A 27,540-nucleotide genomic window follows, 5' to 3' on the forward strand; every position below is an offset into this window, starting at 1 on the left:
GAACAAAAAGCGATTTACAATTTTTTTTGCAAGATGGTTAATGATTCCAAAAGTTAGGTTTTTGCTGAATTAGTTTGCTGTAGCATTTATACAAGGGAACCTAAAGGAAAACATGTACAAATTACATGGTAATAATTAGCAGTTATCTGTTAAATTGACAATATTTTCTACTAAACTCCTCAGTTTTGACTAATTTTTCTTGCAAAGTGACTTCAAGAGCGAAATCATGCAAGAAGCAGAAAGCAAGAATAAGCTTAAGACACAGAAAATTTTTTGGGAAAATCATTGAAAAATATGTTGTAGAAGGAACACAGAGATTGTTCGAATTGAATTAAGTTGGAAGATAGTAGATGAAGCAGAAACTGATAAAAAATCAAATTGAGATAGAAACTCAATTTGATTCATTAGGATCTTAGAGGCTTTTTTTGTAAAATTTAGCCTATATATTACATCTTGAGAAAGAATCCAACATAAAATGTAATGTTTGGAAAATTGTTTATCATTTGATATTCTAGGTTATATAACTTATATAACCTAGGATATAACCTAGGATATAACTTATATAAAAATTCAGATTTTGTGAAAATAATTTGTTGTCAAGTAAACTCAACTCCAACATCTTTTGGAAGATTATACACAAAGCATAAATCAAAAATTTGCTTTCAAGATCTACATTTCATTCTTTTGGGTAAAAAAATTTGATGAAGAAAGATTTTTAGAGAAAATAATATTGAGCCTGCTGAATAATTCTAAGCAAACTAAGACTTACCTATTACAAGCAGTATTAGTTATACAAGCAGAACCAGATAAATGATCTCCTAATTCTATTAAGAAAATTTTCAATTAGACACACAGTAAAAATTTAATTCTGTTTAGCTTCAATTTTTTTCAATTAGAAAACTACGTTGAATTATAGATTTTTTTTGCTTAATAAATTTCGCAAAATTATTAAATTTTTACAATTTGCACCTGAACTTCTTTTCCTTAATCGATGTTTTTAAGAACAGATCTTTTATATGTTATAAATGTTGCAGAAATAAGTTCGCTTGCGTATTTCAAATTCCGAAGGTTTTGCAGATTATAAACAATAGAGCTGCTCTTAATTTATTCTAAGAAATCAACGTAGAAATACACATTTATATTCTCGATTTATACATTTGCTTTCGAATGCTTAAAATAGCACCAATTTTTTCTCACTTCGACTTTTTTGAGAAAACTTCCGACAAAAATTAAGAAAAAAAAGCAATTTACAATATTTTTTTGGAAGAAAAGTGTAGTTAATGATTCCAAAAGTTAGGTTTTTGCTGAATTAGTTTGCTGTAGCATTTATACAAGGGAACCTAAAGGAAAACATGTACAAATTACATGATAATAATTAGCAGTTATCTGTTAAATTGACAATATTTTCTACTAAACTCCTCAGTTTTGACTAATTTTTCTTGCAAAGTGACTTCAAGAGCGAAATCATGCAAGAAGCAGAAAGCAAGAATAAGCTTAAGACACAGAAAATTTTTTGGGAAAATCATTGAAAAATATGTGGAGGAAGGAACACAGAGATTGTTCGAATTGAATTAAGTTGGAAGATAGTAGATGAAGCAGAAACTGATAAAAAATCAAATTGAGATAGAAACTCAATTTGATTCATTAGGATCTTAGAGGCTTTTTTTGTAAAATTTAGCCTATATATTACATCTTGAGAAAGAATCCAACATAAAATGTAATGTTTGGAAAATTTTTTATCATTTGATATTCTAGGTTATATAACTTATATAACCTAGGATATAACCTAGGATATAACTTATATAAAAATTCAGATTTTGTGAAAATAATTTGTTGTCAAGTAAACTCAACTCCAACATCTTTTGGAAGATTATACACAAAGCATAAATCAAAAATTTGCTTTCAAGATCTACATTTCATTCTTTTGGGTAAAAAAATTTGATGAAGAAAGATTTTTAGAGAAAATAATATGGAGCCTGCTGAATAATTCTAAGCAAACTAAGACTTACCTATTACAAGCAGTATTAGTTATACAAGCAGAACCAGATAAATGATCTCCTAATTCTATGAAGAAAACTTTCAATTAGACACACAATAAAAATTTAATTCTGTTTAGCTTCAATTTTTTTCAATTAGAAAACTACGTTGAATTATAGATTTTTTTTGCTTAATAAATTTTGCAAAATTATTAAATTTTTACAATTTGCACCTGGACTTCTTTTCCTTAATCGATGTTTTTAAGAACAGATCTTTTAAATGTTGCAGAAATAAGTTCGCTTGCGTATTTCAAATTCCGAAGGTTTTGCAGATCAAAAACAATAGAGCTGCTCTTAATTTATTCTAAGAAATCAACGTAAAAATACACATTTTTATTCTCGATTTATACATTTGCTTTCGAATGCTTAAAATAGCACCAATTTTTTCTCTTTTTTTGAGAAAACTTCCGACAAAATTCAAGAACAAAAAGCAATTTACAAACTTTTTATGCAAGAAAAGTGATAGTTAATGATTCCAAAAGTTGGGTTTTTGCTGAAATGGTTTGCTGCAGCAACTAAACAAGGAAAATTAAAGAAGAGCATGTACAATTTACATGGTAATAAGTAGCAGTTATCAGTTAAATTGACACTATTTTCTCCTAAACTCCTCAGTTTTGACTAAATTTTCTTGCAAAGTGAGTTCAAGAGCGAAAGCATGCAAGAAGCAGAAAGCAAGAATAAGCTTAAGACACAGAAAATTTCTAGGGAAAATCAATGAAAAAATATGTTGTAGAAGAAACAGAGAGATAATTATCAGTTTTGCAGAAAATTTTGTTGAATATCGTACAACCTAATTTACTGTTAAGAGAAATATACCCCATTTTCATTCATTTTTAGCTGTAAAATTTTCAATTTTTATCAATGATCTGAAACTTATTTTTATTAAATGTTTTAAAAACTTCTCAGAAATTGTAATTTTTGTACAAGTTTGATTTAAACTTTGAGAAGAAACTGAGAAGGAAATGGATCATGAAGTTTGATCTAGAAATTTCAATGAATTTTGCCCCTATTGTTCGTTTGAAGTAAGATTCTTAAGTAAATTCTCCTTGAATTGAACGAAAAGCCAGTTAATTACACAAATGAAAGGTTAAATTATGACAACTTTGGATAGATTTGATTAATTGTTACTTTCTCGAAAATTACGATTACTTACACTATTCCCCTGAGAAATCGGAAGTATCAGTATTGATTCAGCTAATATGAGTTTTATATGTTCACAGCATTATATAAATCACTTTTTAGATAAAATTAGGGTAAAATGTATCGTATTCCCTTACTTAAGAAATTTATGGGAAAAAATATATATATTTTTCAAACTTTTGTATCACTGTCTCAACATGATGCCAATTAAAATACAATTTGAAGTTAGTTTTAAACTCTACACATATTTATGTTTTTTTCAATTAGATCAAAAGCAACTTAAAAACTAGCCGAAACCTAGAAATATCTGCATTTTTCTCAAAACTTTGAAATTTTTGCAATTTTTTCCAAAAACTTGAAGTTTTTTCAAGTTTCAGTAGATTTCAGCAAAAATTTAGCAGGATAAACTACTGTTTGATTAAAAAAAAATCATCTAATATTATAGTAGTTATGTCGAATTATATCAATTTTTATCGTGTTTTGATGTTTTTTGAAAAAATTTTCAATTTTTTTGATAAAAATTCCAAGTTTTTGCACATGTTACCATTGACTTACATGAACGAAAAAACATAATACCTTCATTACACAATCTACACGTAATATCAAAAACAACACAACGCGTGCCGAGGTTTTTGCGAAAAAACTAGACATTTCCACACAAAATCCGAAAAAATACGGTTTTTCTTACCATTCTCTTACTATCACACTGTCATACTGAAACCTTTTCATTCCCTATCTTAATACATTGGGAAACCTATTCCCTATGTTAATACAATGCATTTCTAAACCTTATACATAGTGACATCTATAAAGTATCTTAATACATGGGAAATTGAAACACTATCTTAAAACATGGTAAGATCGGGCGCCAAAAATTTTTCTGAAATTTACCATCTGAAACCTTACCATCTTCTTACATAGGAAACCTAATCCCTATCTTAATACATAGGATAATTTGTTCCCTATCTTAAAACATAGGTTGCTGACCGGATACTCTATAGCCTATGTTAAAACATGGGGGTCAGCAAGCACCCCCCCCCCCCCCCCCCATGATCGCCTCACACGTATATTACTCTTTTATACATTTTTTTTCTCAAATTAGTTTGTTCACTTTGATCTTTTTCTAGCGTTTTGTTTATGATTGTGATTTTTTCGTAGCCCAACAAAATGCTCATAGTTTTTATTAGGACCATGAGTAGGCGTAGGACATGCTGTGGTCCTGTGTATGTTCAGCAATTACGATGGTCTAGCTGACTGCCCGTTAAAAAAACATATATACATCAAAGTTAAATCAAAATTGTTTCAGAGCTAAAGAAACACTTGCTGTTTGTCACTTGTTCTGTTTTCAATTAGATCAAGAGCAACAAAAAAACTAGCCGAAACCTTGAGATGTCTGCCTTTTTTTTCCAAAAACTTGAAATTTTTGCAAACTTTTCCAAAAACTTAAATTTTTTTCAAGTTTCAGTAGATTTCAGCAAAAATTTAGCAAGATAAACTACTGTTTGATAAAATAAGATCATCTAATAAAATAGTAGTTATGTCGAATTATTTCCATTCTTATCGTGTTTTGATGTTTTTTGAAAAAATTTTCAATTTTTTTGATAAAAGTTCCAAGTTTTTGCTCATCTTACCATTGACTTACATGAACGAAAAAACATAATACCTTCGTTACACAATCTACACATAATATCAAAACCTACACAACGCGTGCCGCGGTTTTTGCGAAAAAACTAGACATTTCCACACAAAATCCGAAAAAAAACGGTTTTTCTTAATATTCTCTTACTATCACACTGTCACACTGAAACCTTTCCATTCCCTATCTTAATACATTGGGAAACCTATTCCCTATGTTAAAACAATGCATTTCTAAACCTTATACATAGGGATATCTATAAAGTATCTTAATACATGGGAAATCGAAACACTATCTTAAAACATGGTAAGATCGGGCACCAAACATTTTTCTGAAATATACCATCTCAAACCTTACCATCCTAATACATAGGAAAACTAATCCCTATCCTAATACATAGGGTAATTTATTCCCTATCTTAATACATAGGTTGCTGACCGGATACTCTATAGCCTATGTTAAAACATGGGGGTAGGCAACCACCCCCCCCCCCCCCCCATGATCGCCTCACACATATATTACTCTTTTATACATTTTTTTCTCAAATTAATTTGTTCTTTTTGATCTCTTTCTAGCGTTTTGTTTATGATTGTGATTTTTTCGTAGCCCAACAAAATGCTCATAATTTACACTAGGACCATGTGTAGGCGTAGGACATGCTGTGGTCCTGTGCATGTTCAGCAATAACGCTGGTCTAGCTGACTGCCCATTAAAAAAACATTTATAAATCAAAGTTAAATCAAAATTGTTTCAGAGCTAAAGTAACACTTGCTGTTCGTCACTTGTTCTGTGTTATTTGATAACTGTTCTCTAAATTTCTGTCAAATTTTTTAGCAACGCCCTGACTAGTTTGCGACAACGCCCTGACTAAGTTTTCGACCGCAGCGACTGATTTTTTGACCATGCCGCGACTAATTTTTCGACCACTGCGACTAATTTCTCGACCACCTTGACTAATTTTTTGACCAAAGTGACTAAATTTTTGACCACCGCGACTATTTTTTCGACCACTTCGACTAATTTTTCGACAACCGTGACTAATTTTTCGACCACCGCGACAAACTTTTTGACCGTCGCGACTATTTTTTGACCGCAGCGACTAATGTTTCGACCGTTGCCACTAAGTTTTTGACCGCTGCGATAATTTCTCGACCATTCCGCGACTAATTTTTTGACCGCCGCGGCTATTTTTTTGACCGCAGCGACTAATTTTCTGACCACCGAGACTAGTTTTTGACATCTACAACTATTTTTTTGACTATCGAGACTAATTTTTCGACCATCGCCACCGAGATACGGTATTACCAGAGTTTGTCCGCAAATAAAGCCCTGTTCAGGCTATGGAATTTTGGTGGCGGAATTAAAGTTTCAGCGATCGGAAAAGTAAAAAAAAAAAAAATAGGTCGCGGACCTCGACCCGAGCTGACATTTTGAATATATCTTTTTAGATAGGTGGACGTTTCATTTTCAACTAAAGTTGAGTTTTTTTTATCTGAAACCTATAAAGCGCTGAAGATATAGTGGAACCAGATCTAAACTTGATTTATACTATTGGTTATTATTATGATATATTATCTCTATAAAATATTAAATACTAACCAATCATACTCCAGCAAACTAATACCCCACTTATTTGTAAAGGGTTGAAACTGCTTGTAGTTTCAACACCACAACAGTTTGAATTAAAATTAGAATACAGTTGTTCTCCTTCTGGAACTAACTTTTGCAAACCGGTGTACACTAGATATATTGAGACTAGGAAAAATAAGAGTCAGATTAAGAATGGTATTAGTAGTTGCACGAATCTATCCGGCCAAAAAACAGATAGCGTGACAAGCAGACGGAGTACCTTATCTGAAAAAACTCTATGAGTACAGTAACCTATACATAACTCATCTGGTGCGACCTCAAGATTTAAATAAAAACCAAAATTTAAAATCAAATTAAAACCATAAGATACAGAAAGTACACGTTTACAAGAAATAACACTCATGAACAACACCTATTTTGGCGCAATTCACTATGACATACCTTTAGATATGAAATTAGATTACACAATAAGTAGAGTTTTTCAAGAAATGTCTTTGACAGAATTTGAAACACTCCATCAATTATGCAAACTAAAAATGCCTTATGCAGGATATTCATTGTCAGGAAACAGATCAAATTTTATTGATTACGAGGAAATATATTATGGTATTACACCTGTACCAAAAAAGTATCACCTTTATATGTGTTTGAAGATAAAAGATGCTATAAAAGAATCCCAATATTCTGCAAAAATAAAATACATTTTGTTGATACACTCTCCCGCAGAACTTAGTTTTGGGATACAGCAGTCCCATGTGGATCACAAAGCAGCCACAATGTAGTACAATTAAACCCTGACGAGGATAATACTATCTTCTCACACCATACCCTACACTCATGCAACCATTCAAAAACTTTTCCGCATATCGGCATATACTCTAAATCAGACATTCAACATCACATTCGAACACAACAATTCTAGGAAACACTCACGAAAATGGACATAATCCAAAGACAATCCGTAAATCAAAACCTGCACAAACTTGCAGAAAAATCAGGATTTTCAGACATATACGCACAACACTATAGCGGATAATTTAAAAATATAAAAGATTACATTTACTTAAAGGGCGAAAAATACAGACCACAAGATATATCACCAATAAATATTTTTAGTTTTGTAAATTTGAAAAACGAGCTTCTTGCCTTTCTAGGACGGCCCTACTACATCTTAGAAAGATTGACTATATTATACGCAATGTTTAATTTTCTTGGATTTTTTTCCTCTCTCTTGAAAGGAATTTACAATACATGCACAGTACATACACAAGTAAATGAAAAAGCAAGCGTAGCACGCATTCTTTTCGCAGGATTTTTTGGAATATTTTCAACATCAATCAATAGAAATCTTCATGACGCTCAAATAAAAGAATACAACACTAAGTTATCAACAACACCAAACACGTACGACGAATCAAGAAACAATACAAACTTGAAACACTCCATCAATTATGCAAACTTGAACGTACACAAATTTTACAATCACTTGCACTAGCAGTACTAAAAATGCCTTATGCGGGATATTCATTGTCAGGAAACAGATCAAATTTTATTGATTACGAGGAAATATATTATGGTATTACACCTGTACCAAAAAAGTATTACCTTTATATGTGTTTGAAGATAAAAGATGCTATAAAAGAATCCCAATATTCTACAAAAATTATATACATTTTGTTGATACACTCTCCCGCAGAACTTAGTTTTGGGATACAGCAGTCCCATGTGGATCACAAAACAGCCACAATGTAGTACAATTAAACCCTGACGAGGATAATACTATCTTCTCACACCAACCCTACACTCATGCAACCACTCAAAAACTTTTCCGCATATCGGCATATACTCTAAATCAGACATTAAACATCACATTCGAACACAACCATTTCAAGAATCACTCACGAAAATGGACACAATCCAACGACAATCCGTAAATCAAAACCTGCACAAACTTGCAGAAAAATCAGGATTTTCAGACATATACGCACAACACTATAGCGGATAATTTAAAAATATAAAAGATTACATTTACTTAAAGGGCGAAAAATAACCACAAGATATATCACCAATAAAAAATTTTATTTTTGTAAATTTGAAAAACGAGCTTCTTGCCTTTCTAGGATGGCCCTACTACATCTTAGAAAGATTGACTATATTATACGCGATGTTTAATTTTCTTGGATTTTTTTCCTCTCTCTTGAAAGGAATCTACAATACATGCACAATACATACACAAGTAAATGAAAAAGCAAGCGTAGCACGCATTCTTTTCGCAGGATTTTTTGGAATATTTTCAACATCAATCAAAAAAAATCTTCTAGACGCTCAAATAAAAGAATACAACACCAAACACGTACGGCGAACCAAGAAACAATACAAATATAACGCCCACAGCACCATAATTACAAATCTTAACCATAACCACCCCTTATCATTGGTACCACGAAATTTTAGAAATATTGCCCTATCAGACCTCATAACTTCGCGATCTAATTATCCACAAAGCCCAATTCAACACATAATAACCCAACAACCCAACATAGACGACAAATATGAACAAATTATAGAACAACCACACACCACTAAATTCCGTTCTCAGAACAACCATCTTTTTAGCACACGATGAGCCGCCAAATTGGATCCCTCCATTGATCAATTTCCCACCCAGCAAACCTTCAGAACAACATCCCCATCATCCCACTTTTTGCTTTCCCCCCACCTCAATCACCTCTTCCTAACACCTCACCCAGCGTGGAATCAGGAAATTTTTCCAACCCAACAGTATATAACACCGTCTCCCAATTCAACAACTCCGATATCGAAACACCCAACGAATTTGCAACCTCTGAACCCAGCCCATCTACATTTTCTCAAAACCCTTTCAACCTCTACTTTCAACCCCCCTTCTCAACCCCCCTTTTCAACTTCTACAGGTTCACCAGCTCTACAGACGAGAACTGAAGCAGGTCTACCGAGAACTCGCACCATCGCCGAAGCAGAAGGAGCCAACCTGCTGTCGAAGATCGAGTGCCTGCCAGAAGGCCATCACTTGAAGCCCCTACTCGCGCCTGTCTGAAATCGAGAGGAGAAACTACTTTCAGACCCGACCGGAGATCGGTCAACAGGAAAAGACTAAACAAAGTTGGCCCAGGGCAATGCGTGAGACAAAAGATCAGAGATGACACCATTGACATCGAAGACCAATTTTACAATGACAACATGGACCAAGAAAGCTTTCACGCCAGAGCAACAAAAGGCAAGAGACTCCCACAAGACGAAAACAGAACCCGTAAAGAATAAATCACGCTACACCAGCTGAGACCGAACAGAGCACCCTGGCTCCAACAGGTCGCACACCGCTTCGGGTGGGAAAAATCGGATATTTGCCCACACTGCGACGCAAACGAGCCTGGGAGTGCCGAATATATGCTAGTCAGGTGCCAGAAATGGAATGAAGAAAGACAAGAAACCCTTGAAGACAACCCGTCGGTCTCGGCCCTCCAAGACAACCCCGACAGAATTATCCACTTCTTCCGGCGGATAGGGAGACTCTAATCTCCCCCCTGATCATCGAAGAGGGCGCCAACAACACACACACACACACACACACACACACACACACACCTCTACATTTCCAAATAAAAATTGAACCTCCTTCACCTCCCTCCTCTATTTCACATGTCACACCCACATATTACCCTCTTACTAGCGAATCATCCGATAACAATGACCAAGATCTCACACAAATATCACACGAACTTGATAACTTCATAACACTACAACAGCAATTACAACACCCTCACACACTAACCATTCACCAAGTCTCACGATCTTTAACATCAACCAATCCATCAACTCTAACCCCCTCTTCAGCTTATACACCCTCCCAAAATTCCACTTCCCCATCAACCCCATCCACTAGTACCAACCGCGCTTACCGAACCGTTAAGCGAAAATTCCCAAAAACCCCATTCCCATCTAACGCAGGAACATCCACCACATTTATCAATCATCCACTTCACGCTAATACCAAAGAATTTCTACAAATATTTCTTTTTCCCCCAATATACATACTTCCATTCCGACCCCCACGATGAAATACCAAATAACGTAAACGAGCATGTCTTATACCCACACTCTCATGGACCTCTCATTACCTTTTTACGAATCCATTAACATTACCACTATATAGCACTGAATAATGAAATATCCAGCACCCTATTCTACCGTCTCACAACAGCAGTAACCTCAAGCCAGTTCACGCAAAATAGGATTCAGAGAATCCCTGACCAAATTCTCTGAACCTAAAGCTAATACCCACTCCATCGATTACTACTATCGTAATATCATCCGCCCCAATGAAGACATTTGTCTACTTGGCGATCCAAATACTAACTAACCCTCAATTAACCAAAAAAATTTTCATAAAAACCTCATACACCTTCACCCTTAACATCTCAGATAAAAAAAATGACAAAGTCAGCTCTGCAGCACCACGTCATACAACTGCTTACGAATCATACTTTACCAAATTCAATCATTTTTCACTAACTTTTTTTTTCCTCACACCAAAAGAACGAGATCTGCACTGTTCACACAAAATCATGTTACGAACTAAACAAACACATCCGCACACTTATTATAGATTCATTGAAAGTCATTACATCAGCACGACAACTTCACCACAGATTTCAATACCTTAACTCAAAATACACATCACTTTTTTCTTTAACTTCACATATTGCATTAAAGACACTAACCAACAAGGCACCATCCGAAATTATGATCTCATCACCCAGATGTATATCTTCTGCCCACTAAACAAACTAATAAACGTAGACGAATCCCGCCTAATGATAATCTCTCATGAATTCCTTCAGCCCGTCGAAGTCGCAATCCTAGAATTTATATATAACACTCGCTATAACAACAAAAATACATCACCTAAATCAAAACACACCGTATGAACAATCACCTAACACGGAAGAATGTAACATCATTAAAGCACTTTAATTGCTTTGGCCACTCTTGCAGACTAAAAACATCATTCGTTTGTTCGATAAACTACTAACCTCCTCTGATATAAACCACGATGTTTTTCCTCATGGCTTCTTCAACGACAATTAGGTAATATGAATTCAATATTTTACTAACAAATTCAAAAAACACTAACAATTAAGATTCAATGTTTTCTTTTTTTCTTTATAGGCACAATCATCAATCATCTGCAAAACAAAAAGCAAAATAAAAAACAGAAACTCTTTTTCAAATAAATAATTTCTCTTAACCTATCCTATAATTGAAGTAATAAATTATCCCGTACAAAGCAGTAAATTAATATATAAATACTTTCTCCCACAAACAGCAAATATTCATTAAAATGAAAGTAAATTAATATTTTTAACCCCTAAATCAAGCAGTAATTTTCTAATTTCCAATGTAGTAAATTGATAAAAGTTTTTCATAAATAACAAAAGCAGTACTAACCTTTTCAAGCGACGCTTCTTTATATTTTCTCGCACAAATATTCTATCCAATTTCGCGTTAAAATTTTTCGACTTAAAATAATGGATTCAAGTTTCAACCTTCACTGATAACAACTCTAACAAGTCTTAACACGTTTCAAACTTTCCTTCAACCTTGTGCTTCAACCTTGTGCTTCTTAATTCTGCTTCGGATTAATGAACGTTCGTTGAAATGATATATTTTCACCTCTAAAACTCAATTTCCAAATGGAACTTTGTTCAAATTGGTTTCAGTTGGAAGATAGTAGATGGAGCAGAAACTGAGAAATTATCATATTGAGATAGAAACTCAATTTATTTCATTGGTAGTTTAGCGATTTTTTATTAAAAATTAGCTTAGATTTTACATCTTGAGAAAAAATCTAACATACAAGTGTAATGTTTGGAAAATTTTTTATCATGTGATATACTCGGTTAACTTATATGAAATTCAGATCTTTTGAGAATAATTTGTAGTGAAGTAAACCAAACTGCCACAACTTTTTGAAGATGATACATGAAGCATGAATCAAAAATTTACTTTCAAGATCTACATTTCATTCTTTTGGATAAAATAATTTGATGTAGAAAGATTTTTAGAGAAAATAATATGGAGACTGCTCAAACATTCTAAACAAACTAATACTTTAGCAGAACCAGGTGTATGATCTCCTAATTCTATGAATTTTAACCAGAAAATTTTCAATTAGATACACATTAAAAATTTAGTCCTGTTTGGCTTCAGTTTTTTTTCAATTAGAAAATTACGATGAATTATATTAATAAATTTCGCAAAAATAATCAATTATCACAGTTTGCACCTTGATTTTGTTTCCTTAATCGATGTCAGATCAATGTGAGAACAGGTCTTTTCGATGTTATAAATGTTGCAGAAATATAGAACTAAGTTCCCTTGCGTATTTCTAGTTCCGAAGGTTTTGCAGATTATAAACAATAGAGCTGCTCTTAATTGATTCTTAGATATCAACGTAAAAATACACCTTTATAAATTCAATTTTTACATGTGCTTTCGAATGCTTACAATAGCACCGAAAACTTTCGACAAAAATCAAGAACAAAAAGTTATTTACAAAATTTTATTTTTGCAAGAAAGTGATAGTTAATGATTCCAAAAATTAGGTTTTTGCTGAAATAGTTTGCTGTAGCATTTAAACAAGGGAACCTAAAGGAAAACATGTACAAATTACATGGTAATAATTAGCAGTTATCAGTTAAACTGACACTATTTTCTCCTAAACTCCTCAGTTTTGACTAATTTTTCTTGCAAAGTGAGTTCAAGAGCGAAAGCATGCATAGCAGAAAGCAAGAATAAGCTTAAGACACAGAAAATTTTTAGGGAAAATCAATGAAAAATATGTTGTAGAAGGAACAGAGAGATTGTTCGAATTGAATTAAGTTGGAAGATAGTAGATGAAGCAGAAACTGATAAAAAATCAAATTGTGTTAGAAATTCAATTTTATTCATTAAGATCTTAGAGACTTTTTTATTAAAATTTAGCCTATATATTACATCTTGAGAAAGAATCCAACATAAATATGTAAAGTTTGGAAATTTTTTTATCATTTGATATACTAGGTTATATAACTTAGCTTATAAAAGCTAGGTTATAAAATAACTTCCGAAGATTTTGCAGATTATAAACAATAGAGCTGCTCTTAATTTATTCTAAGAAATCAACGTAAAAATACACATGTATATTCTCGATTTATACATTTGCTTTCGAAAGCTTAAAACAGCCCCAATTTGCTCTCACTTCGACATTTTTGAGAAAAATTCCGACAAAAATCAAGAGAAAAAGCAACTTACAAACTTTTTTTGCAAGAAAAGTGATAGTTAATGATTCCAAAAATTGGGTTTTTGCTGAAATAGTTTGCTGTAGCAACTAAACAAGGAAAATTAAAGAAGAGCATGTACAAATTACATGGTAATAATTAGCATTTATCAGTTAAATTGACACTATTTTCTCCTAAACTCCTCAGTTTTGACTAAAATTTCTTGCAAGGTGAGTTCAAGAGCGAAAGCATGCAAGAAGCAGAAAGCAAGAATAAGCTTAGGACACAGAAAAATTCTAGGGAAAATCAATGAAAAATATGTTGTAGAAGGAACAGAGAGATTGTTCGAATTGAATTAAGTTGGAAGATAGTAGATGAAGCAGAAACTGATAAAAAATCAAATTGTGTTAGAAATTCAATTTTATTCATTAAGATCTTAGAGACTTTTTTATTAAAATTTAACCTATATATTACATCTTGAGAAAGAATCCAACATAAATATGTAAAGTTTGGAAATTTTTTTATCATTTGATATACTAGGTTATATAACTTATATAACCTAGGATATAACCTAGGATATAACTTCTATAAAAGTTCAGATTTTGTAAAAATGATTTGTTGTCAAGTACTTTCAACTCCAACATCTTTTGGAAAATTATACTAAAGCATAAATCAAAAATTTGCTTTCAAGATCTACATTTCATTCTTTTGGGTAAAAAAATTTGATGTAGAAAGATTTTTAGAGAAAATAAAATGGAGCCTGCTGAATAAATCTAAACAAATTAAGACTTACCTATTACAAGCAGTATTAGTTATACAAGCAGAACCAGATATATGATCTCCTAATTCTATGAAGAAAACTTTCAATTAGACACACAGTAAAAATCTAATTCTGTTCAGCTTCAATTATTTTCAATTAGAAAACTACGATGAATTATAGATTTTTTAAAAATTATTAAATTGTTACAGTTTGAACCTGGACTTCCTTTCCTTAATCGATGTTTTTAAGAACAGATCTTTTATATGTTATAAATGTTGCAGAAATAAGTTCGCTTGCGTATTTCTACTTCCGAAGGTTTTGCAGATTATAAACAATAGAGCTGCTCTTAATTTATTCTAAGAAATCAACGTAAAAATACACATGTATATTCTCGATTTATACATTTGCTTTCGAAAGCTTAAAACAGCCCCAATTTGCTCTCACTTCGACATTTTTGAGAAAACTTCCGACAAAAAATCAAGAACAAAAAGCAACTTACAAACTTTTTTTGCAAGAAAAGTGATAGTTAATGATTCCAAAAGTTGGGTTTTTGCTGAAATAGTTTGCTGTAGCAACTAAACAAGGAAAATTAAAGAAGAGCATGTACAAATTACATGGTAATAATTAGCAGTTATCAGTTAAATTGACACTATTGTCTCCTAAACTCCTCAGTTTTGACTAAACTTTCTTGCAAGGTGAGTTCAAGAGCGAAAGCATGCAAGAAGCAGAAAGCAAGAATAAGCTTAGGACACAGAAAAATTCTAGGGAAAATCAATGAAAAATATTGATTTTCCCTGTTCCTTGTAGAACAGGGAAAATCAATTGTAGAACCTTCGGATTATCTATCTGTTCCTTGTAGAAGGAACAGATAGATAATCATCAGTTTTGCAGAAAATTTTGTTGAATATCATACAATCTAATTTACTGTTAAGAGAAATATACCCCATTTTCATTCAATTTTAGCAGTAAAATGTTCAATTTTTATCAATGATCGGAAACTTATTTTCATTAAATATTTTAAAAACTTCTCAGAAATTGTAATTTTTGTACAAGTTTGGGTTAAACTTTGAGAAGAAACTGAGAAAGAGTTGGATCATGGAGTTTGATCTAGAAATTTCATTGAATTTTGATCCTATTGTTCGTTTGAAGTGAGACTCTTAAGTAAATTCTCCTTAAATTGAACCAAAAGCCAGTTAATTACACAAATGAAAGCTTAAAAAATGAAAACTTTGGATAGATTTGATTAATTTTTACTTTCTCGAAAATTAAGATTACTTACACTATTCCCCTGAGAAATCGGAAGTATCAGTATTGATTCAGCTAATATCAGCTTTATATGTTCACAGCATTATATAAATCACTTTTCAGATAAAAATAGGGTAAAATGTAAAACGAACTAAACAAACACATCCGTACACTTATTATAGATTCATTGAAAGTCATTACATCAGCACGACAACTTCACCACAGATTTCAATACCTTAACTCAAAATACTAATCACTTTTTTCTTTAACTTCACCTATTGCATTAAAGACACTAACCAACAAGGCACCATCCGAAATTATGATCTCATCACCCAGATGTATATCTTCTGCCCACTAAACAAACTAATAAACGTAGACGAATCCCGCCTAATGATAATCTCTCATGAATTCCTTCAGCCCGTCGAAGTCGCAATCCTAGAATTTATATATAACACTCGCTATAACAACAAAAATACATCACCTAAATCAAAACACACCGTATGAACAATCACCTAACACGGAAGAATGTAACATCATTAAAGCACTTTAATTGGTTTGGCCACTCTTGCAGACTAAAAACATCATTCGTTTGTTCGATAAACTACTAACCTCCTCTGATATAAACCACGATGTTTTTCCTCATGGCTTCTTCAACGACAATTAGGTAATATGAATTCAATATTTTACTAACAAATTCAAAAAACACTAACAATTAAGATTCAATGTTTTCTCTTTTTCTTTATAGGCACAATCATCAATCATCTGCAAAACAAAAAGCAAAATAAAAAACAGAAATTCTTTTTCAAATAAATAATTTTTCTTAACCTATCCCATAACTGAAGTAATAAATTATCCCGTACAAAGCAGTAAATTAATATATACACTTTCTCCCACATACAGCAAATATTCATATAAATGAAAGTAAATTAATATTTTTAACCCCTAAATCAAGCAGTAACTTTCTAATTTCCAATGTAGTAAATGGATAAAAGTTTTTCATAAATAACAAAAGCAGTACTAACCTTTTCAAGCGACGCTTCTTTATATTTTCTCGCACAAATATTCTATCCAATTTCGCGTTGCTCGCCCACAAAGAATTGTTTAAAATAATGGATTCAAGTTTCAACCTTCACTGATAACAACTCTAACAAGTCTTAACACGTTTCAAACTTTCCTTCAACCGTGTGCTTCAACCTTGTGCTTCTTAATTCTGCTTCGGATTAATGAACGTTCGTTGAAATGATATATTTTCACCTCTAAAACTCAATTTTCAAATGGAACTTTGTTCAAATTGGTTTCAGTTGGAAGATAGTAGATGGAGCAGAAACTGAGAAATTATCATATTGAGATAGAAACTCAATTTATTTCATTGGTAGTTTAGCGATTTTTTATTAAAAATTAGCTTAGATTTTACATCTTGAGAAAAAATCTAACATACAAGTGTAATGTTTGGAAAATTTTTTATCATGTGATATACTCGGTTAACTTATATGAAAATTCAGATCTTTTGAGAATAATTTGTAGTGAAGTAAACCAAACTGCCACAACTTTTTGAAGATGATACATGAAGCATGAATCAAAAATTTACTTTCAAGATCTATATTTCATTCTTTTGGATAAAATAATTTGATGTAGAAAGATTTTTAGAGAAAATAATATGGAGACTGCTCAAACATTCTAAACAAACTAATACTTTAGCAGAACCAGATGTATGATCTCCTAATTCTATAAATTTTAACCAGAAAATTTTCAATTAGATACACATTAAAAATTTTGTCCTGTTTGGCTTCAGTTTTTTTTCAATTAGAAAATTACGATGAATTATATTAATAAATTTCGCAAAAATAATCAATTATCACAGTTTGCACCTTGATTTTGTTTCCTTAATCGATGTCAAATCAATGTGAGAACAGGTCTTTTCGATGTTATAAATGTTGCAGAAATATAGAACTAAGTTCCCTTGCGTATTTCTAGTTCCGAAGGTTTTGCAGATTATAAACAATAGAGCTGCTCTTAATTGATTCTTAGATATCAACGTAAAAATACACCTTTATAAATTCAATTTTTACATGTGCTTTCGAATGCTTACAATAGCACCGAAATCTTTCGATAAAAATCAAGAACAAAAAGCGATTTACAAACTTTTTTTGCAAGAAAAGTGATATTTAATGATTCCAAAAATTAGGTTTTTGCTGAAATAGTTTGCTGTAGCATTTAAACAAGGGAACCTAAAGGAAAACATGTACAAATTACATGGTAATAATTAGCAGTTATCAGTTAAACTGACACTATTTCTCCTAAACTCCTCAGTTTTGACTAACTTTTCTTGCAAAGTGAGTTCAAGAGCGAAAGCATGCATAGCAGAAAGCAAGAATAAGCTTAAGACACAGAAAATTTTTAGGGAAAATCAATGAAAAATATGTTGTAGAAGGAACAGAGAGATTGTTCGAATTGAATTAAGTTGGAAGATAGTAGATGAAGCAGAAACTGATAAAAAATCAAATTGTGTTAGAAATTCAATTTTATTCATTAAGATCTTAGAGACTTTTTTATTAAAATTTAGCCTATATATTACATCTTGAAAAAGAATCCAACACAAATATGTAAAGTTTGGAATTTTTTTTATCATTTGATATACTAGGTTATATAACTTATATAACCTAGGATATAACCTAGGATATAACTTCTATAAAAGTTCAGATTTTGTAAAAATGATTTGTTGTCAAGTACTTTCAACTCCAACATCTTTTGGAAGATTATACTAAAGCATAAATCAAAAATTTGCTTTCAAGATCTACATTTCATTCTTTTGGGTAAAAAAATTTGATGTAGAAAGATTTTTAGAGAAAATAATATGGAGCCTGCTGAATAAATCTAAAAAACTAAGACTTACCTATTACAAGCAGTATTAGTTATACAAGCAGAACCAGATATATGATCTCCTAATTCTATGAAGAAAACTTTCAATTAGACACACAGTAAAAATTTAATTCTGTTCAGCTTCAATTATTTTCAATTAGAAAACTACGTTGAATTATAGATTTTTTTAAAATTATTAAATTGTTACAGTTTGCACCTGGACTTCCTTTCCTTAATCGATGTTTTTAAGAACAGATCTTTTATATGTTATAAATGTTGCAGAAATAAGTTCGCTTGCGTATTTCTACTTCCGAAAGTTTTGCAGATTATAAACAATAGAGCTGCTCTTAATTTATTCTAAGAAATCAACGTAAAAATACACATGTATATTCTCGATTTATACATTTGCTTTCGAAAGCTTAAAACAGCCCCAATTTGCTCTCACTTCGACATTTTTGAGAAAACTTCCGACAAAAATCAAGAACAAAAAGCAACTTACAAACTTTTTTTGCAAGAAAAGTGATAGTTAATGATTCCAAAAGTTGGGTTTTTGCTGAAATAGTTTGCTGTAGCAACTAAACAAGGAAAATTAAAGAAGAGCATGTACAAATTACATGGTAATAATTAGCAGTTATCAGTTAAATTGACACTATTTTCTCCTAAACTCCTCAGTTTTGACTAAACTTTCTTGCAAGGTGAGTTCAAGAGCGAAAGCATGCAAGAAGCAGAAAGCAAGAGTAAGCTTAGGACACAGAAAAATTCTAGGGAAAATCAATGAAAAATATTGATTTTCCCTGTTCCTTGTAGAACAGGGAAAATCAATTGTAGAACCTTCGGATTATCTATCTGTTCCTTGTTGAAGGAACAGATAGATAATCATCAGTTTTGCAGAAAATTTTGTTGAATATCATACAATCTAATTTACTGTTAAGAGAAATATACCCCATTTTCATTCAATTTTAGCAGTAAAATGTTCAATTTTTATCAATGATCGGAAACTTATTTTTATTAAATATTTTAAAAACTTCTCAGAAATTGTAATTTTTGTACAATTTGGGTTAAACTTTGAGAAGAAACTGAGAAAGAGTTGGATCATGGAGTTTGATCTAGAAATTTCAATGAATTTTGCTCCTATTGTTCGTTTGAAGTGAGATTCTTAAGTAAATTCTCCTTGAATTGAACCAAAAGCCAGTTAATTACACAAATGAAAGCTTAAAAAATGAAAACTGTGGATAGATTTGATTAATTTTTACTTTCTCGAAAATTAAGATTACTTACACTATTCCCCTGAGAAATCGGAAGTATCAGTATTGATTCAGCTAATATCAGCTTTATATGTTCACAGCATTATATAAATCACTTTTCAGATAAAAATAGGGTAAAATGTATCGTATTACCTACTTAAGAAATTTATGGGAAAATCTATATATATTTTTCAAACTTTTGTATCACTGTCTCAACATGATGCCAATTAAAATACAATTTGAAGTTAATTTTAAACTCTACACGTATTTATGTTTTTTTCAATTAGATCAAGAGCAACAAAAAACTAGCCGAAACCTGAGATATCTGCAATTTTTTCCAAAAACTTACAGTTTTTTCAAGTTTCAGTAGATTTCAGCAAAAATTTAGCAAAATAAACTACTGTTTGATAAAGTAAGATCATCTAATAAAATAGTATTTACGTCGAATCATATCAATTCTTATCGTGTTTTGATGTTTTTTGAAAAAATTTTCAATTTGTTTGATAAAAGTTCCAAGTTTTTGCTCATCTTACCATTGACTTACATGAACGATAAAACATAATACCTTCGTTACACAATCTACACGTAATATCAAAAACTACACAACGCGTGCCGAGGTTTTTGCGAAAAACTAGACATTTCCACACAAAATCCGAAAAAATACGGTTTTTCTTACTATCACACTGTCACACTGAAACCTTTCCATTCCCTATCTTAATACATTGGGAAACCTGTTCCCTATGTTAATACAATGCCTTTCTAAACCTTATACATAGGGATATCTATAAAGTATCTTAATACATGGGAAATTGAAACACTATCTTAAAACATGGTAAGATCGGCGCCAAAAACTTTTCTGAAATTTACCATCTCAAACCTTACCATCTTAATACATAGGGTAATTTATTCCCTATCATAATACATAGGTTGCTGACCGGATACTCTATAGCCTATGTTAAAACATGGGGGTCAGCAAGCACCCTCCCCCCCCCCCCCCTAATTTGTCGACTGCTGCGACTAATTTCTCGACCACCTTGACTAATTTTTGACCACAGTGACTAAATTTTTGACCACCGCGACTACTTTTTCGACCACCTCGACTATTTTTTCGACAACCGTGACTAATTTTTCGACCACCGCGACAAACTTTTCGACCGTCGCGACTATTTTTTTTGACCACAGCGACTAATGTTTTGACCGTTGCCACTAATTTTTTGACCACTGCGATAATTTCTCGACCATTCCGCGACTAATTTTTTGACCGCCGCGGCTAATTTTTTTTACCGCAGCGACTAATTTTTTGACCACCGAGACTAGTTTTTTGACATCTGCAACTGTTTTTTTGACTGTCGCGACTAATTTTTTGACCATCGCCACCGAGATACGGTATTACCAATGTTTGTCCGCAAATAAAGCCCTGTTCAGGCTATGGAATTTGGGTGGCGGAATTAAAGTTTCAGCGATCGGAAAAGTCAAAAAAAATAGGTCGCGGACCTCGACCCGAGCTGACATTTTGTATATATCTTTTTAGATAGGTGTACGTTTCATTTTCAACTAAAGCTGAGTTTTTTTTATCTGAAACCAACAAAGCGCTGAAGGTATAGTGGAACCAGATCTAAACTTGATTTATACTATTGGTTATTATTATGATATTTTATCTCTATAAAATATTAAATACTAACCAATCATACTCGATCAAACTAATACCCCATTTTTTTGTAAAGGGTTGAAACTGCTTGTAGTTTCAACACCACAACAGTTTGAATTAAAATTAGAATACAGTTGTTCTCATTCTGGAACTAACTCTCGCAAACCGGTGTACACTAGATCTATTGAGACTAGGAAATATAAGAGTAAGATTAAGAATGGTATTAGAAAGAGTAGTTGCACGAATCTATCCGGCCAAAAAACAGATAGCGTGACAAGCAGACGGTGTACCTTATCTGAAAATACTCTATGAGTACAGTAACCTATACATAACTCATCTGGTGCGACCTCAAGATTTAATTTAAAACCAAAATTTAAAATCAAAATTAAAACCATAAGATACAGAAAGTACGCGTTTACAAGAACTAACACTCATGAACAACACCTATTTTGGCGCAATTCACTATGACATACCTTCAGATATGAAATTAGATTACACAATAAGTAGAGTTTTTCAATAAAGGTCTTTGACAGAACTTGAAACACTCCATCAATTATGCTAACTTGAACGTACACACAAACTTAACAATCACTTGCACTAGCAGTACTAAAGATGCCTTATGTAGGATATTCATTGTCAGGAAACAGATCAAATCTTATTGATTACGAGGAAATATTTTATGGTATTACACCTGTACCAAAAAATATCACCTTTATATGTTTTTGAAGATAAAAGACGCTATAAAAGAATCCCAATATTCTACAAAAACAAAATACATTTTGTTGATACACTCTCCCGCAGAACTCAGTTTTGGGATACAGCAGTCCCATGTGGATCACAAAACAGCCACAATGTAGTACAATTAAACCCTGACGAGGAGAAATACTATCTTCTCACACCATACCCTACACTCATGCAACCACTCAAAAAATTTTCCGCATATCGGCATATACTCTAAATCAGAACTTCAACATCACATTCCAACACAACAATTTCAAGAATTATTCACAAAAATGGACACAATTCAACGAAAATCCGTAAATCAAAACCTGCACAAACTTGCAGAAAAATTAGGATTTTCAGACATATTTGCACAAGACTATAGCGGATAATTTAAAAAAAATATGAAAAATTACATTTACTTAAAGGGCAAAAAATACAGACCACAAGATATATCACCAATAAATAATTTTAGTTTGGTAAATTTGAAAAACGAGCTTCTTGCCTTTCTAGGATGGCCCTACTACATCTTAGAAAGATTGACTATATTATACGCGATGTTTAATTTTCTTGGATTTTTTTCCTCTCTCTTGAAAGGAATCTACAATACCTGCACAATACATACACAAGTAAATGAAAAAGCAAGCGTAGCACGCATTCTTTTCGCAGGGTTTTTTGGAATATTTTCAGCATCAATCAAAAAAAATCTTCTAGACGCTCAAATAAAAGAATACAACACCAAACACGTACGACGAACCAAGAAACAATACAAATATAACGCCCACAGCACCACAATTACAAATCTTAACCATAACCACCCCTTATCATTGGTACCACGAAATTTTAGAAATATTGCCCTATCAGACCTCATAACTTCGCGATCTAATTATCCACAAAGCCCAATTCAACACATAATAACCCAACAACCCAACATAGACGACACATATGAGCAAACTATAGCACAACCACATACCACTAAATTCCGTTCTCAGAACAACCATCTTTTTAGCACACGATGAGCCGCCAAAATGGATCTCTCCATTGATCAACTTCCCACCCAGCCAACCTTCAGAACAACATCCCCATCATCCCACTTTTTGCTTTCCCCCCACCTCAATCACCTCTTCCTAACACCTCACCCAGCGTGGAATCAGATACTAATTCCAAACCAACAGTATATAACACTGTCTCCCAATTCAACAACTCCGATATAGAAACACCCAACGAAATTGCAACCTCTAAACCCAGCCCATCTACATTTTCTCAACCACCTTTCAACCTCTACATTCAACCCCTCTTCTCAACCCCCCTTTTCAACCTCTACAGGTTCACCAGCTCTACAGACGAGAACTGAAGCAGGTCTGCCGACAATTCGCATCATCGCCGAAGCAGAAGGAGCCAACTTGCTGTCGAAGATCGAGTGCCTGCCAGAAGGCCATCACTTGAAGCCCTACTCACGCCTGTCTCCAGACCCCGCCTAAAATCGAGAGGAGAAACTACTTTCACACCCGACCGGAGATCGGTCAGCAGGAAAAGACTAGACAAAGTTGGCCCAGGACAATGCGTGAGACACAAGATCAGAGATGACACCATCGATATCGAAGACCAATTTTACTATGACAACATGGACCAAGAAAGCTTTCACGCCAGAGCAACAAAAGGCAAGAGACTCGCACAAGACGAAAACAGAACCCGTAAAGAACAAATCACGCTACACCAGCTGAGACCGAACAGAGCACCCCGGCTCCAACAAGTCGCACACCGCTTCGGGCGGGAAAAATCGGATATTTGCCGACACTGCGACGCAAACGAGCCTGAGAGTGCCGAATATATGCTAGTCAGGTGCCAGAAATGGAATGAAGAAAGACAAGAAACCCTTGAAGACAACCCGTCGGTATCGGCCTTCCAAGACAACCCCGACAGAATTATCCACTTCTTCCGGCGGATAGGGAGACTCTAATCTCCCCCCTGATCATCGAAGAGGGCGCTCACAACACACACACACACACACACACACCTCTACATTTCCAAGTAAAAATTCCTTCCCCTCCCTCCTCTATTTCACATGTCACACCCACATATTCCCCTCTTACTAGCGAATCATCCGATAACAATGACAAAGATCTCACACAAATATCACACGAACTTGATAACTTCATAACACTACAACAGCAATTACAACACCCTCACACACTAACCATTCACCAAGTCTCACGATCTTTAACATCAACCAATCCATCAACTCTAACCCCCTCTTCAGCTTATACACCCTGCCAAAATACCACTTCCCCATCAACCCCATCCACTAGTACCAACCGCGCTTACCGAACCGTTAAACGAAAATTCCCAAAAACCCCATTCCCATCTAACCCAGGATCATCCACCACATTTATCAATCATCCACTTCACACTAATACCAAAGAATTTCTACAAATATTTCTATTTTTCCCCCAATATACATACTTCCATTCCGACCCCCACGATGAAATACCAAATTACGTAAACGAGCATGTCTTATACCCACACTCTCATGTACCTCTCATTACCTTTTTACTAATCCATTAACATTACCACTATATATCACCCCTCATAATAATGAAATATCCAGCACCCTACTCTACCTTCTCACAACAGCAGTAACCTCAAGCCAGTTCACGCAAAATAGGATTCAGAGAATCCCTAAACAAATTCACTGCACCTGAAGCTAATACCCACTCTATCGATTACTACTATCGTAATATCATCCGCCCCAATGAAGACATTTGTCTACTTGGCGATCCAAATACTAACTAACCCTCAATTAACCAAGAAATTTTTCATAAAAACCTCATACACCTTCACACTTAACATCTCAGATAAAAAATATGACAAAGTCATCTCTGCAGTACTACGTCATACAACTGCTTACGAATCATACTTTACCAAATTCAATCATTTTTCACTAACTTTTCATTTCCTCACACCAAAAGAACGAGATCTGCACTGTTCACACAAAATCATGTTACGAACTACACAAACACATCCGTACACTTATTATAGATTCATTGAAAGTCATTACATCAGCACGACAACTTCACCACAGATTTCAATACATTAACTCAAAATACACATCACTTTTTTCTTTAACTTCACCTATTGCATTAAAGACACTAACCAACAAGCCACCATCCAAAATTATGATCCCATCACCCAGATGTATATCTTCTGCCCACTAAACAAACTAATAAACGTAGAATCCCGCCTAATGATCATCTCTCATGAATTCCTTCAGCCCGTCGAAGTCGCAATCCTAGAATTTATATATAACACTCGCTATAACAACAAAAATACATAACCTAAATCAAAACACACCGTATGAACAATCACCTAACACGGAAGAATGTAACATCATTAAAGCACTTTGATTGCTTTGGCCACTCTTGCAGACTAAAAACACCATTCGTTTGTTCGATAAACTACTAACCTCCTCTGATATAAACCACGATGTTTTTCCTCATGGCTTCTTCAACGACAATTAGGTAATATGAATTCAATATTTTACTAACAAATTCAAAAAACACTAAAAATTAAGATTCAATGTTTTCTCTTTTTCTTTATAGGCACAATCATCAATCATCTGCAAAACAAAAAGCAAAATAAAAAACAGAAACTCTTTTTCAAATAAATAATTTTTCTTAACCTATCCCATAATTGAAGTAATAAATTATCCCGTACAAAGCAGTAAATTAATATATAAATACTTTCTCCCACAAACAGCAAATATTCATATAAATGAAAGTAAATTAATATTTTTAACCCCTAAATCAAGCAGTAACTTTCTAATTTCCAATGTAGTAAATTGATAAAAGTTTTTCATAAATAACAAAAGCAGTACTAACCTTTTCAAGCGACGCTTCTTTATATTTTCTCGCACAAATATTCTATCCAATTTCGCGTTGCTCGCCCACAAAGAATTGTTTAAAATAATGGATTCAAGTTTCAACTTTCACTGATAACAACTCTAACAAGTCTTAACACGTTTCAAACTTTCCTTCAACCTTGTTGGAAAGAAATTATATAATCATGCAAGCTAACCAAGGCAAGCTTTTTAAATACCATAAGACACAACCTAATAGCATGACTAAGAAAAGAAAACCCACGGTACCCAGACTGGATTCACACCAGCTTAAAACCGGATAAATTATTCTTTTAAAGACTATCTTTAAGTCTGAACATAAAAGAACAAAACACCGAAAAAGTCGGAAGACAAACCCAAAACAAACAATTTGATTTTTGAAGAAAAAACCAAACTAAGACAACAAAAGAAAACACTGGTAATAAAAAATAGCATGAAAACTTGAACTAACACAGGACCCCCCAAAAAGAGAGCACAAAATCATACCCTCACTTCTGGCCTAACCCACCAGAAGAGGACGTCCTGAGCAGGCTCTATAGCCGGCCTCACCCACCGTGCTACATCCACGCTTCGTGACAGCCACGACACTATTTTTGATGAGAGTTACTCAAGTGTGAGTAGCTCTTAAAAATAACCAAACTAAATACTAACGCTTTTGCGATAAAAACTATTAGAAAATCATAACCAAAAAACATAATTAAAAAAAGATTTGTATATGTAAATAATAAAAATGCAGTATAAAGATTATAAGAAAACCCAAAGACGAGCAGCAGGAAACTTGACAACCCAATCACACTCCAACTACGGAATGGTAAAACCCACCTGACAGGTTGAATGACGAAATGATATCCACCATTCCAACTTCTTGGAGCTTCCTCCTCCAAGAACGGAACAGAAATGATGCTCGCGACATACAACAAACTTCACCCATCCTCCACCGCAGATGAAGGAAAAGGAATCAAAAACTAAAACTCTCTAAACCCCGGATGGGTGGAACCAGATCTAAACTTGATTTATACTATTGGTTATTATAATGATATTTTATCTCTATAAAATATTAAAAACTAACCAATCATACTCCTTATTTGTAAAGTGTTGAAACATTTTTTTTGTTTCAACACCAGAACAGTTTGAATTAAACTTAGAATACAGTTGTTCTCATTCTGGAACTAACTCGCGCAAACCGGTGTACACAAGATCTATTGAGACTAGGAGATATAAGAGTAAGATTAAGATTGGTATTAGACTAAGAAGTTGCACGAATCTATCCGGCCGAAAATAAAATAGCGTGACGATCAGACGGTGCACCTTATCTGAAATTACTCTATGAGTGTAGTAACCTATACATAATTCAATAGTGTGAGGGAAGGGGAAGCAAGCTTCCAAAATTTAGATCAAAAGCTGTCATACCGCTACTGCAGTAGCAGTATTTATTATACGTATGTACATCTAACCTCTGGTGCTCAATC

The 27,540-nt window shown here is 33.3% G+C and overlaps 2 protein-coding genes across 2 annotated transcripts in view; both read left to right on the forward strand.

The window, feature by feature from the left end:
* LOC134848877 (uncharacterized) overlaps positions 1–27,540 on the forward strand; it is a 572,430-nt gene that overhangs the window by 282,630 nt on the left and 262,260 nt on the right. The gene's annotated exons all lie outside the window — the stretch shown is intronic.
* Positions 1–27,540, forward strand: part of LOC134848890 (soma ferritin-like) — a 237,886-nt gene that overhangs the window by 184,884 nt on the left and 25,462 nt on the right. The gene's annotated exons all lie outside the window — the stretch shown is intronic.

The sequence above is a fragment of the Symsagittifera roscoffensis genome, chromosome 6 (genome assembly GCF_963678635.1).
Source record: "Symsagittifera roscoffensis chromosome 6, txSymRosc1.1, whole genome shotgun sequence".
NCBI lineage: Eukaryota > Metazoa > Xenacoelomorpha > Acoela > Convolutidae > Symsagittifera > Symsagittifera roscoffensis.